We start from the raw sequence: 15,105 nt of genomic DNA on the forward strand, positions 1-15,105 counted from the left end.
ACAGACTGGGAATTCGGTTGATGTACCGTGCACCCTTCTGCCCAACAGACTCCCTGCCTGAGCTGACGGAGATCGTCTCCAATTTGGTGTTGAAGACTCCCAGAATGTTGGTCCTGGGAGACTTCAATCTCCATGCAGAGGCGGTTCTGACCGGGGTGACTCAGGACTTCATGGCCTCCATGGCGGCCATGGGGCTGTCTCAACATGTCACTGGCCCGACCCATGAACGTGGACACACTCTGGACCTGGTTTTCTCAACGGGATAGGAAGAGGGTGATCTGAGGGTGAAGAACTTGTGTCTGACACCCCTGTCATGGTCAGATCACTTTCTCGTGAGGTTTGAGCTCGAGAGCGGCCTTTCCCTCTGTAAGGGTGCAGACCCGATTGTGCTGGTCTGCCCCCGGAGCCGGATGGATCCAGATGGATTCCTGAAGGCCCTGGGGGAGTTTCCGGTTGATAAGGCTGGTGCTCCTGTCGATGCCTTGGTTGAACTATGGAATGGGGAAATGACCAGAGCTATTGACACAATTGCTCCTAAGCGTCCTCTCCCACCTGGCAGAGCCCGTTCATCCCCCTGGTATACACCTGAACTATGGGCGATGAAGCGGGTTGGGAGACGTCTAGAGCGTAGGTGGAGGAAATCACAGGATGAATCTGACCAAACACACTTAAGAGCCCACTATTGGGCCTATGCTGTGGCAGTGAGGGCAGTGGAGAAGAAATTCTTCTCCGCTTCCACTGCCTCCTCACAATGCCGTCTGGTGGAGCTCTTTCGGGTGGTACACGGGCTGGTACACCCAGGCCCAAAGAAAGATCTCGTGCCACCCTTGAAGGCCCGCTGTGACAACTTCGCCAAGCGTTTCAGGGAGAAAATCGCTCAGATTCATCACAAGCTGAACTCTACTAGTGAATCAGATTGTACCGGGGAGGTGCCAGTGTTGCTGTCTGGTCCACAATTGATGGATGAGTTTCAGTTGTTGTGGCCTGATGATGTGGACAAGGTGCTTGGACAAGTACGTCCTACCACCTGCTTACTGGACCCTTGCCCATCTTGGCTACTCAAGAAAGCCAAGGACGGGATTGGGACCTGGATCCTGGAGATTGTCAACACCTCTCTAAGGGACGGCCAAGTACCTGCCCCTTTAAAGGAGGTGGTAGTCCGGCCAGCCCTAAAGAAGGCATCCCTGGATCCAGAGGTGGCCGCCAATTATAGACCTGTGGCCAACATCCCGTTCTTGGGCAAGGTGTTAGAGCGGGTGGTAGCGGGACAACTCCAAGCACTCTTGGATGAAACTTATTATCTGGACCCATTTCAGTCCGGCTTCAGACCCGGGTACAGTACTGAATCTGCCTTGGTCACCCTGTATGATGACCTGTGCAGGGAGAGAGACGGGGAGTGCATCCCTGTTGGTTCTCCTGGACCTCTCAGCAGCTTTTGATACCATCAACCATGGTATCCTTCTGGATAGGCTAGCGGGATTGGGAGTTGGAGGCACTGCTTTGCAGTGGTTCCGCTCCTATCTCAATGGCCGATTCCAGAAGGTGGTGCTGGGGGACTATGGCCATGCGCTATGGCAGCTATGCCATGGAGTTCCTCAGGGGTCCATTTTGTCCCCCTTGCTATTCAACATCTACATGAAATCGCTGAGAGAGGTCATTAGGAGGTGTGGGCTGAGGAATCATCAGTACGCTGATGATACCCAGCTCTACCTCTCGTTTTCAACTAATCCAGGTGAGGCGGTGGCTGTACTGAACCAGTGCCTGGCCGAGGTAATGGGCTGGATGAGGGCCAATAAACTGAGGCTCAATCCAGACAAGACGGAGGTCCTGCTGGTAGGTGGGTCGGGCTTCGGGATGGGGGACCTGGACCTTGTCCTGAACGGGGTTGCACTCCCTCTTAGGGACAGGGTTCACAGCTTGGGAGTGCTCCTCGACTCAGAGCTCTCATTAGAAGCTCAAGTAACAGCGGTGGCGAGGAGAGCCTTACTTCAGCTTCAGCTGCATCCCTACCTGGAGAACGACTGCCTGGCAACTGTGACACATGCATTGGTAACTTCCCGCTTATACTTCTGTAACGTGCTCTACGTGGGGCTGCCCTTGAAGACAGTCCGGATACTTCTATTGGTGCAAAATAGAGCTGCCAGGTTGCTGACGGGGACTGGGCGTTCTTCTCATATAACCCCAGTTCTCCATCAGCTTTACTGGCTCCCCATTGAAGTCTGGGCCCAATTCAAGGTGTTGGTTATCACCTAGAAAGCCCTCAACGGCTTGGGACCTGGTTATCTAAAGGAGCGCTTGCATCCGTATATGCCCTCCCACCCCCTGAGATCGGCGGAGGAAGCCCTTCTCCGGGAGCCCTCTGTGAAGGATTTTAGGAGGGTGAGTACCCGGAGGAGGGCCTTCTCTGCGGTGGTGCCCCACCTATGGAATTTGCTCCCCAGAGAGGTCTGCCTGGCACCATTATTTGTTTTTCGGCACCAGGCCAAGACCTTTTTATTTAAACGATATTTTAATTGTTAATTGCTGTTTTTATTTATTGGTTTTAAACTATTGCCGAGATGCTCCAAATCTTTAATGTTATTTTATGTTGTTTTTCTCTTTGTAAGCCGCCCCGAGGCTTTCTGTGATTTATTTATAAAAATGCTATAAATAAATATTTTTGAAAGCTAAGTTGAGAGCTTCCTTTGTTCTTCATTCTCTGTATGTCTTAAAGAATACATAGCATCCTTTTGCAAACTGGTGCCTTCCAGAAATGTTATAGTACAAATCAAAATCCCCCATTCAGTATGGTAACAGACCATGCTAGGGTAGGATGATAGGCCTTGTACTTCCACACATCTAGAAAGCTCCAGTTTGAGAAGTGCATTTTCAGAAACAAAAATACTCACTGGGTGACATGATTCAAATAAAGGTGCTGTCTGGGTAAGGATAATTAGTTGGTTAAGTGCATTATTAATTCTGCATAGATTTGCATATGAGTGAAATCAGGACTTGTAGCTATTATCTTTGTAACTATAATCTTGTTTTTAGATGATATATTTCTATGTTGCTGGTATCACCTTAGAAAAGAACATTTTGTGTGTGTGTGTGAAAGAGAAGTAAAGGATAGTTTAAGATAGAGAACAGATTGTGGTTATCATATGCTATTTTTTTATCAAACATATTTGGGTTTTTTTCTAAATGCACTGTGCAGTAATCAGGAAACTTTTGTTCAGTGTAATCCTACTCATATTAAGTATAATTTTAGTCATATTTGACAATTTAGTCAAATTAAGTTTCGTGTGACTTATGATCTCATCTGTAATGGATTAATCCAATCAGCTAATTGGTTAAACTATTGATTAAGGAATCATACCTTTAATATTTGGAAGGATCCTGGGCTTTGGTCTCCACAAATACTGCTGGTCGATCTAGAGATACTAAATATATTGTCCAGGTAGAGAAAGAGAAACTTATTATCTCTCTTTTGAAAATGGGAATACCTGGTTGTGTTGCTTGGTTCTTTAGTGTGTGCAAGGCACTTGTAGATCCTCAGATGAAAGATAAATGAATGCATACAGAAAGACCATTGTTCCATTTTGAATCTTCCTTTGATGCCTCTGGAGGATGATGAGTCACTCAGGCATTGCTACACAACCATGTTGCTTGACATTACGTTAATCCCATTCATTCCACTTGTAGCCAATGTGCTCTTGTGCTTCTCTTTGCCTTTCCCTTTGTGCTCTGATATTGCTGGAGACCCATTGACCTAGAAAATTCAAAAAAGACACAGCTTATTAAAAACTGTTATTCAAAGATTAACAATGTTAAGTAAAAGCATTCTCTTACCATGTAAAGGCATTGGCAATAGAATATGTTTAAATGGCTTTTCATTACATGCAAGTGTAAGCCTCAAGAGCACAGCCAATTTGGAATTTAAAATTGAAAACTTGTTGCAGTGGTAATTACATTTAAAGACAATGGATGCAGAGGATATGTTTTGGTACTTACTTGGATTATTCACACTTCTTTGCCACATCATTATGTCCTTGTTGAAAGTGTTGTCTTGGCTGTCTTTGCCAAGGATAACATTCAGCAAAATGTATGACAGATTGTGGTGAGCTGATTCATTTCCACAAGTGTAAGTATATTCCTAGTAGGTATTATTATGTGGACACAACTGTATGTAAGCAGTATTTTAATATTTTATATAATATACTCCTAGAATTACATGTTGAAAAAATGAAAAAGTAAATTAAACTGAATTGAAGGAAGTGTAAGGAGCATTATGTCATCTTTAAGCATAAATTCTATTTCATATATAAACTGAGGCCCATGCAGGTGCTCAGTGAGGCCTGGGTCAATATACTGAGAGCAGCAGATATCAAGGAGTTTGTCAGAGGATGGGTCTGGAAGACATGAGCAAATTGTTGGGTATCACAAATATTGCACAAATATTAAGTGGCAGGACTCAACTAATCTCTAGTGCCAACCAGACCAATAATCTATCAGCCAAGCCATAATTCTTAGCTTTTAGAATTTTAAAGGGACATAACCTTGTTTTGGAGCCCAGTAACATCTGTGCGTACCTTCTAGGAATACCTTCCGCCACATTGGCAGCAGTTTGCAGTGAAATTAAGTCCTTTGGCTAATTGGAATATTGGTAGAGAAGAGGGCCCAGATTCCATGACATCTCCTGAGAGACTTTTTACTCAATTTACTGTATTCCATTAGCCGTTCCTAAACAGGACTTTTCTGGGTATTTCGGAGGGAAATGAAATGTAGCAGAAAAAGAATACAGTCCATTAAAACTAAAACAATAATAATAAATGGAGAGACCCAAACTATGAGTTATTTAAAACCTGTTGATGAATATCAAAATCCTTAGTGGGTGCTAAAATGGGTATTAAATAAGGTGCTAGGTCAACTCTATGGGAATTCTGTTTTATAACTGCAATGTTGCTCCATTATCAGAATGCAACCACTGAAAGGACTGCCACCTATGGGTTACCTGCCTTATTTCATCTGTTAGGAGCATTCAGTGCAGAGCTCTGAATAATTTTTTTTTTGGATTGCATAGGTACATACTGGGAAAGGAGGTCCCCCCACACACCCAAATAATCCAATGCTTTATTTATTTATTTATTTATTTTATTTAAAAATGTCTATGCCGCCCCATTCGCCGAAGCATTTAGGGTTTTAAAAGTTAAAACCAGCTCTTTGGACCCAGAAAGAGACCTCTAAAAACATACAGCTGACCTGACAAGACAAATGCAAAGAGCCCTTTTCTGGATCAACTGTAGTTTCCAAAGTATTTTTAATGACAGCTCCAAATAGAATGGTATCTACTGTTGGCTCAGACTCCGCAAAGGCAGAACACTGGATGCTAAGGTTGATGCCTTAAGTGACATGACCTGTGATCAGCACTGATGTGTAATGTTACAAATAGTGTTTGCTTACAATTGCTTTCCATGTATCCTCACTTTCCTTGCTCTTTCAAGGCCCAAATCCTGATGGAAAGCATGGACTTTCTGGGACCAACAAAAATACCCAAATTTTTCTGGTTCTGCATTGCCTAATGAACCATCTGAACACTGGTAGATGAATCTTACTGTCAATTGATCCATACTTCCATCAGTTGCTGGAAGGATACATTAAACAATGAGAGGAAGCACTTTTCTAGTAGCAGATGCTTCATAAGGCAATACAGGATCAAGGCAGTGAGGGGCATCTTGGTGACCAAGGAAAGGTATGCATGCATGAAGGATAACTTAATGCTGTGAACCGCCCCGAGGCTTCGGTGAATGGGGCGGCATAGAAATGTTTTAATAAATAAATAAATAAATAAATAAGTTATGAGGAAGCACAGTTTGTGACATTCCACGACATGACCACTGAACACAGGGCATCAGCTTTCATTTAGTTTCTTGGTTTGTGGAGCCTGGGGCAGCATGAGAAAGCCTTATAACTAGTCTTAAATGCCAGGTTGTTTAAATATTTTGTAATGGTAAGCCAAAGAACACTCCTTCTCTGTCCCACTGTTGGTGGGCTGCACCTGCCCAAGGACCAAACTCAGTCCCCATGGCCAAGACACCAAATTTAGCACCCCAGTTCACCCAATCGCCAAATCAGGTTGGAAAATAATTTGTTGAAGCATTACAGAGGGGACAGAAAGGAAGGGGAAAGGGCAAGGGAAAAGCAGCAAAATTATAAATAATTGACATTCCAGTCCCAAGGATGCAAATTTCTTGTTGCACCACAGAAGCAAAACAATAAAGTTAACCCTTAGCTATACTGTATCTGTTTTGAAGACTTTATCATTTGGTTAGGGAGAGAAACTTCTCACCAGGTTGAGACCCAGAAGGAGACAAAAGGTTTTCTCTAGGAAAGGGTTTTTCAACCCCCCACACTTGGCAACAGAGTGATGCCAACCTGCCAATCTGAGGCCTCAGCTTCTCCAGCAGCTAACAGTTCACTCCTCTCCTATCCAAGACCAATGATTCTCAGCTAGGCAGCCTTGGTTCTATCTTCATTGATAATCCTAGGAGCACAGATCACTCCCTCACCCTCGGAAATTGATATTAGTTTAATCTTTCATACGCCTTTGTTACACATTTGAATTGTCCTGTCTTTTAGTTTTATAACTTAAGTGTTTCTGCCCTCTGACCAATGAATTTGAATTTGCTTTCGTGGAAGTCTACCTGTATGATAAATGGTATTATAAATATGTAACTGTCCTTTTCAGATTGTCAGGTTCCACATGTATAAAGTGATAAAAAGAATGAGTGTGTATGTGTAGAGATATCAAGCTTATTCCTTACTTCCCTTCCTCACACGTAGAGCTTACACGCAATGAGAATGGCCGAATACATAAAATTCACATAATGATCTTAATGATCATACATAGAGCTTGAATTCACATTCACTGTAACATGTGAATATATCCCTACAGTGAGCCATCAACCTAGCATATCCTTTTCTTACCACATAGAAAGGAAGAACAAGGATTGAGCCATTTGTTCTGCAATTTAGTGAGGGGCCCCAGTCCTTCTGCTTTTCCAACCTGTGCTTTCCTTGGCCACATTCCCCAAGAGTCTAATTTCATGTTGCTTTACAGATACAACTAGGTTGATATTTTTTTTTCTTTCTTACTCAAAAGTAAGATTGTGGGACCTCAAATAGATCAATTAGGGGTTTTTAACCTCTGTAACAGAATTGTTTGGACAACCCTGGAGTACTGACAGTATTTTAGTTTCCGAGTGGAACTAAGCATGGCTGATATAACTTGCATAGGACAGAAAAAACTTTAACAACTTTTGAACTGCTGCTCAGAATTTCAGTAAAAATATGTAAAGCATATCCTTTCAACAAACCTAATCAAAGTATAAGTCTGAAAGAAACATGATAATCTGAACTGCACTTTGAAGAAAAGCATGACTTTTTTTAGCATTTTTTAAAAATTTGCTTTGTGGTAATCTTGGCTGGATAGATTTGAAGTTCAGCATAATTGTAGACCTTAAGTAGATCACAGAAGTGGGGCCAGCTTTTAAGCTCAACAGTTGCAATTTTTATAGCCAGTAGAATATTGATGTTTATAATGATGGAACCTGGTTTTCTTCGTCGTGGCCTCTGTGCATCACACATATGGGTGCTGCGCCTGCACAGTGCCTTTGGCCGGAAGATTACAAGCTAATGGCTTTTGGCGGGAAAGCTCCGCTCCCCCTCCCCCACAGCCTATAAAGAGCGGAGCGTCCACCATTTTGTTCAGTCTTTGCAACCGCCGTTCGCTGTGCCTCGTGCTGCTTTCGTCTATCGCTCTGACCGTTACTCGTATAGTTACTTCTTCTCGATTATTCTCCCAGTTATTATATTCCCGTTAGTTCTTGTTGCCTCTTATAGTTCTTGTTAGTTCTGTAGTTCTATCGTTCTACCTTCCTCTCTATCTTCTATTAAAAAAGAAAACAAAAATATATTCTTACCCTCTGCACTGTCTTCTTTTTTCCCTTTCTTGTGATGGCGGAGCGAGCGGCTTTCCGCAAATGTGCAGAATGTAGGTCGTAGATGTCTCCGACTGACCCGCATGACCTATGCCTCCTCTGCTTGGGGGAGAGGCATAGGACTGACAAGTGCTCTCACTGCCTGGCCTTCTCTAAGCAGGCCAGGAAAAATCGTGAGAACCACCTCCGGAGGCTCCTGTGGGATCGGGCTCTCATGCAGTCCAACCCACTCGTTGTCGCTCCTAAGCCGGCTCTACTACGGTGGTCCCACTCTCACACCCTTTGGATGAAGGCGCGTCTACCATGGGGGCCCCACCCGCTTCCCCAAAGAAGAAGCATGAGAAGCGTAAGCATGCTGATACCGATAAATCAGCAAAGAAGGCCAGAAAGGAGAAGCCTCCGAAACCGACCCAGAAGTCGAAGGACCCGGAGCGCCCACGGCATCGTGACTCGAGTTCAACGGCCCCCTCGGTACCGACGGCAGCCACTGTACTGACTCCACCTGATCTGGTACTCCAGGCGGCTATGAGGGTCACCCCGCAAGGGTCCCCTCGACGTGTGGCTGACCTTCCTACCGAGCTGCTTCCAACTCTTCAGTGGGGGTCAATTTCTGATGGGGAAATTCAAGACTCTCCCCCCAGGACTAGGTCGCCCATGCCTATGCCTGTAGCCACTATGGAGGCGGATGTGGAGATATCCCTGCCTAGGGTCCGCAGGAGTCGCTCGAGGGAACAGCAATCTGAGGGATGGCTTCGCTCCTACTATCCATCCTGGCGTGAGCCACACTCTACCGGGTACTATCCTGCACCGAGGGATCGGTCTCCACCACCCTCCCGCGACCGCCCGCTGTCCTTGGACCCGAGGCGCGTGCCCCCAATTCCTCGGGATGAAAGTAGCCGGTCCGTCTCACCGGTGGAGTCCTCTTCTTCAGCTCCCCTGTATTACGGTGCGGACTCCGATGACTCGGACGTCGACTCAACCTCTCCCGATGTCGCTGTGACCTCCCAGGGCCCTGTGTCACCAGACGAGTCTCATGTCTCCTTTGCGGAGCTGATGTCCCGGCTTGTCCAGTCCCTTGATATTGACGCTGTCCAGCATCTGGGACCTTTGACGGACAAGTTTTACGACGTCATCCGCAGGGAGCAGTCCACCTCGATTGCCCTGCCCTTGATCACCACCCTATGGCAGGCAATGACGCAACCCTGGGACTTGCCTTCTCACCCTCAACCCACGTCGCAGAGGTATGAATCCATGTACCGGGTTTGGGAGGAGGACATTCCATTCCTCCTCCGCCACCCCAAGCCAAACTCGGTCGTGGTGGAATCCTCCCAGGGTAGAGAGGCAAGAGGCCACACCGCCCCGGGGGATAAGGAGGGATGTAAGATCAACTCCCTGGCCAAGAGAGTCTACGCAGCCTCAGGCCTGGGGCTGCGTATTTCGAACTACGAGGCAGCGTTGGTGAGGTACCAGTACTTTGTAATGCAATGCCTCCACAACGTCGTCTTGACCCTCCCAGACCACCAGAGCGACCTGGCCAAGGTGCTAATAAAGGAGGCGATGCAGGTCGCTGTTCAACAGTTGTCCACAGCCAGGCACCATGTGGACACCAACTCGAGAGCCTTGGTCGGTGCTGTCTCTCTCCGCAGGCATGCATGGCTGAGGAGTGCCAACTTCCCGGAGGAGACTAAGCACCGAATTGAGGAAATGCCCTTTGACGGGTCTGGGCTTTTCCATTCCAGGACTGATCACAAGTTCAAAAAACTCCATGAGTCCCACATGATGGCCCGACGGATGGAGCTCCAGTCTCAACCAAGGCGTAAGTGGGCATGGACCCGTCCGCCCTATAGACAACCTTACCAGGCCAGGCAACAGCCCCAGCACAGGCAGCAGCAACAACAGCGCCGCCGTCAACAGCACCAACAACGCTACCAACAGGGCCGCCGCCGTTATGACGGAGATAGGAGGCAGCGTTGATGGAACTGGCAAACCATTCCTCTGACCCATCCCATACTCACCCCCCTCTCATCTAGGGACCGACTGCGAAGCCAACTCCCCATTTGGGAGTCCATTACATCTGACCGGTGGGTATTGTCCATCATACAGCACGGCTATCAGATAGAATTCGACATAGTTCCTCCATCGAGTCCGATCCGGTTTGCATCATGCTCGCCAGTATTGCTCGATGAAATACAACAACTACTTCGTAAAGGAGCGATTCATCAAATAACTCAACATGACGGACTTCACGGATTCTACTCCAGATATTTTATGGTCCCCAAGCAGTATGGTGGCCTACGTCCGATTTTGGACTTACGTAATCTGAATCGATTCATCATGACGAAAAAGTTTCGAATGACCACCCTCCAAAATATTTTGCTGCTGCTAAGGAAAGAGGATTGGTTCGCCTCATTGGACTTTAAGGACACCTATTTCCATATTGCAATCCATCCCAATTATAGGTGTTTCCTTCGCTTTGCTGTTGCGTCCGATTTGTACGAATTTATGGTTCTACCTTTCGGTTTGGCCACCGCTCCGAGAGTGTTCACTAAATGCATGGCCCTTGTCTGCGCTTTCCTACACCTCCAGGGCATACAAGTTTATCCTTACCTTGATGACTGGCTCCTGGTCTCCAGGTCTAGGGAAGCACTGCTCACTTCCATCTGTATTACCTGTGCCTTATTGGACAATCTGGGCCTCTGCATTAATACCGAGAAATCTTCTCTTCTTCCGGTACAGAAACTTACATTCATCGGAGCCCACTTGGATTCGACGTTGGAAAAGGCCTTCCTCCCTCAGGACAGACAACTGACCCTCGCTCGCCACATCCATCGAATGCAACAAGACGGGACGGTTCCAGCAAAGTCCATCCAGAGGCTTCTAGGCCATATGGCTTCCTCTGTTGCTGTGGTACCACACGCCAGACTTTGACTTTGTCCTTTGCAGCTATTTCTCAACGAAGTGTTCCATCCACAGAGAGATCCACTGTCAAAGCTGCTTCGAGTTCCATCCTCGGTGCTCTATTCTCTACTATGGTGGTCGGTCCTGGCCAATTTGACTGCTGGGGTCCCCTTCAGGCCCCGATGCCCATCGATAACCGTCGGTACCAACGTGTCTCTTTTGGGGTGGGGAGCGGTATGCTCCGGTCTGTATACCCAGGGCATGTGGACTCATCAAGAATCCACAAATCATATCAACTTCCTGGAGCTGTTGGCGGTATTCAAAGCCCTACGTTCTTTCGAGGATGTTCTTCAACATCGGGTCGTTCAGATAACGTTGGACAACATAGCCACTGTCTTTTATCTGAACAAACAAGGTGGGACGAAATCTCCGACCCTGGCCAGACTTTCTATGCAGATCTGGGACTGGTGCATTTCGAGAGACATTACACTAATGGCAGTCCATCTGGCCGATACGGACAATGTGGAAGCGGACCTTCTCAGCAGGCGCATGCTCACCTCCCACGAATTGGAACTAGATCCTCAGACACGCGACAATCTTTTTCATTGCTGGGGGTTTCCCGCCGTTGACTTGTTCGCCACCCAACAGAACAAGGTGTGCGAGACTTTCTGTTCAAGAGCGGGAATCGGGTGCGAATCCCTAGGGGACACCTTCATGATCCCATGGAACAACCTGAATTTTTACGCCTTCCCGCCGATTCCTCTTGTGATGAGAGTCATAGCGAAGATTTTATACGAACGGGCCATGGGGATACTAATTACCCCTTGGTGGCCACGCCAACCTTGGTTTGCCACACTGCTCGACATCTCTCACAGGGAATACCTTCATCTTCCACTGCTTCCCTACCTCATAACCCAGCAGGACGGTGCACTTCGCCATCCAGATATACTATCGTTGAAACTAACAGCGTGGCGAATCTGATTGTTAATTTTGCTACATTTGTACCGACAGCAACTTCATGTGGTTTGAATCCTGCCCTCGAATCCACTGCATTCAGAACCTTCGAATCCGCTGGGGTCGGCGCTGCTTCCTCTTTCGATCCACCAGCACTGTCGGATCTGACGATTTTTCCGCCAAATCCGACAACCTTTCATCTGGACATTCAACACATCTTTGATTCCTCTCTAAAGCCTTCTACACGGAAGTTTTACACGGCTAAATGGAGACGATTTTCTACCTTTGCTGAGTCTCGTTCGTTCTCCCCGCTTACTTCATCGATACACCAAATTCTTCAGTTCCTCTTAGAACTACACCACTCTGCACTGAAACCATCTTCAATTAAAGTGTATACGGTGGCGATCGCCTATCATCGTGGCATGCTGGACAGATCGTCCATCTTCTCTCAACCTACTATTAAGAGGTTGCTGAAGGGGCTTTATAATCTGAATCCATTGATCAGGCCAGTAATGCCTACCTGGAGTCTCTCTGTTGTTTTGCAAGCGCTTACAAGAGCTCCTTTCGAACCGTTGGCAACAGTCGATTTATGTCTTGTTTCGTGGAAGACAGTGTTTCTAGTGGCGGTTACCTCGACCCGAAGGGCCAGTGAGCTCTGTGCTCTCCACGTAGACCCACCTTACCTCAACTTTCATAGAGAAAAGGTCATCCTGCAGCTCGAGCCATCTTTTCTCCCTAAGGTGTCCACTCCATTTCATATGGGACAAGATATCACTTTGCCTGCCTTCTTTCCATCTCCGTCAACTCCGCTAGAAAGATCGTTGCACTTACTTGACGTTCGGCGCTGCTTAGCCTTCTACAGATCTAGGATGGAATCTATTCGGCGCTCAAATAGACTTTTCGTTAAATATGCTACCAGAGATCAAGGCACCCCCGTCACTCCGCAGAGGATCTCTAAGTGGATAGTCCATACCATCACTTTGTCTTGCCAACTGGCTAAGATTGACTCACCCACAGCTCTTCGAAGCCATTCGACTAGGGCTGTTGCTACCTCCTCTGCCTTCGCATCAGGAGTACTGATTGACAATGTGTGTCAGGCTGCTACTTGGGCGAACCCTTGCACTTTCGCCAAACATTATCGTTTAGACATTCGGGCTCGACAAGATTGCTCCTTCGGCAGAGCTGTTCTTTCATCTGTTCTTCGTTGAGGATACCTCCCCTCCTCCGTTATGGTAAGCTTGTTAATCTACCCATATGTGTGATGCACAGAGGCCACGACGAAGAAAAGCAGGTTGCTTACCTGTAACTGATGTTCTTCAAGTGGCCATCTGTGCAGTCACACAACCCACCCGCCGGCCCTGCTCAGTGTTGGTGAGTGGACTTTTTCGTCGGTACCGAACACTTCCATTATTTCTTGGTACCGATCTTGTTCACAGTAGAACTAATTTTTCCCACATGGGGGCATCCGTTCGGTCATCAAAGACTGAACAAAATGGAAGACGCTCCGCTCTTTATAGGCTGTGGGGGAGGGGGAGTGGAGCTTTCCTGCCAAAAACTGTTAGCTTGTAATCTTCCGGCCAAAGGCACTGCGCAGCCACAGCACCCATATGTGTGACTGCACAGATGGCCACTCGAAGAACATCAGTTACAGGTAAGCAACCTGCTTTTTTTTGGTGGAGAGGGGGAGGCTTACCTTAATTAAAGTTTCACTCTTCTATTTCTTTAATTTATATCAAGCCCATTCTCCAAGGACCTCAGTGTGGCATGAATGGTACCTTGCTCTGCTCTGACAACAACCCTGCAAAGCAGGCTGGGCTGAGAAAGTGTGGTTCTCATGACTGAGGTGTGGTTAAAGAGCCATGTGGTTGCTTGTTAACCTCACTGTGCATGCCACTTGTATGTCAGCCAGATTTCCTTGATAACCCTCATTGGTTCAGCTTACTTTGTTACTTAAATCCAGTAGCATGGCTTGTCTGAGCAGGCAGCAACCCAACCCTAAAAAATCTGTGAACTGTTGTTAACCTGAAGGTTAATTCATCCCATACATAAACAAACCATGCCACCTTGGTTTGGATAGCATGGAAAGCTGTGCCAGCTGGTGTAGTTAGGGAATCTGGCTAAACACAGCCAGTAAAGGCAGTTGCAGGAGAAATAAACTGCCATGGTTCATTTCCCTTGCTGCAATCATGTGACTTGGCCTACTAACTTCAGGTTTCCTGCTGACCAGGGATACAAACCTAGTTCTTGCCAGTCTGTACCCAGTGCTTGAGCAACATCACCACAGTGGCTCAGGAGTCAGAAACAGACAGCCTTCTGCCTTTAATCAGCTGATAGCTTTTTCCTACCATTTTGTGCCTTGGGCAAACATTAAAAGTTCAGACGCATCCAGGACAGGCTCTTCAACTATGTATACTACGTGTTATATTTCAGTTAAAACAGCATGGGGCTACAATTTCGATCCCTGTTCACTGTGTGAGGGGAGGAGAGAATCAACTCCTCCATGCCTTCTTCTAAACCAAAAACAAGACTTTTTCCTCACAGTTGGATTGCCACTGAAATTCCACATAAGTTCTGCAGCATGAATCTCAGCAGTTGTACCAGTGCACACCCCTGGTGCAGCCACTTCCACTGGCCAAAGGAGCCAACCGGGAGCAATTGAGCCACGTGCACCAGTATACTTGCTTCTTCAAAAGTAGAAGTTACTAAATGTGAACTGGCCATTGCCATGTAGTAAGACCGTTAAAAGTGTTCCCACTTATTGTTTTAACAGCCCTGTCTATAGCACTTTCTGCAACCTTTCACTATCAGTTTTCCTACTTCTAGCCCAAAGCTGTTCATTTGGGAAAAGGACAAATTTAGTACCATCAGCACAAGGATTTCATCAATAGTGGAGAAAGAATTTTATTTTTCAGCTGGCCAAGTCCCAAACAACATGGAACTGAAGAAAATAATACATTAAGTCTCATTCTAGTCTTGTATCTAGCAGAAGCAAATCTAGAATATTTAACTGTATTCTCTTTAATCTTTTATTTATTCATCTTTTTATTTCGATTGTGTATGAGCGTGCTTGGTATTTGACACTTGATGAATACAAGTCCTCAGCAAGTTAATTTACTCTGAAATTATTCCTTTATTTTCCCTTGTGGATTTATTTTTATATCCTGTTCACATTGGGATGTTCAAAAGAGTGCAAGGAGCTTTTAATGTGCTTAGCTGCCTTTCTGCTCTTATTATGTTTGATCAGTAAAGAGCAATCATGGAATTAAAAATAGGAGAG

General features: G+C 46.3%; 1 protein-coding gene across 1 annotated transcript in view; it reads left to right on the plus strand.

Moving 5' to 3' along the window:
• Positions 1-15,105, plus strand: part of TENM2 (teneurin transmembrane protein 2) — a 730,807-nt gene that overhangs the window by 560,788 nt on the left and 154,914 nt on the right. The window lies entirely within an intron of this gene.

This window comes from Varanus komodoensis, unplaced genomic scaffold (genome assembly GCF_004798865.1).
Source record: "Varanus komodoensis strain SLA01 unplaced genomic scaffold, ASM479886v1 scaffold7_1, whole genome shotgun sequence".
NCBI classification, from domain to species: domain Eukaryota; kingdom Metazoa; phylum Chordata; class Lepidosauria; order Squamata; family Varanidae; genus Varanus; species Varanus komodoensis.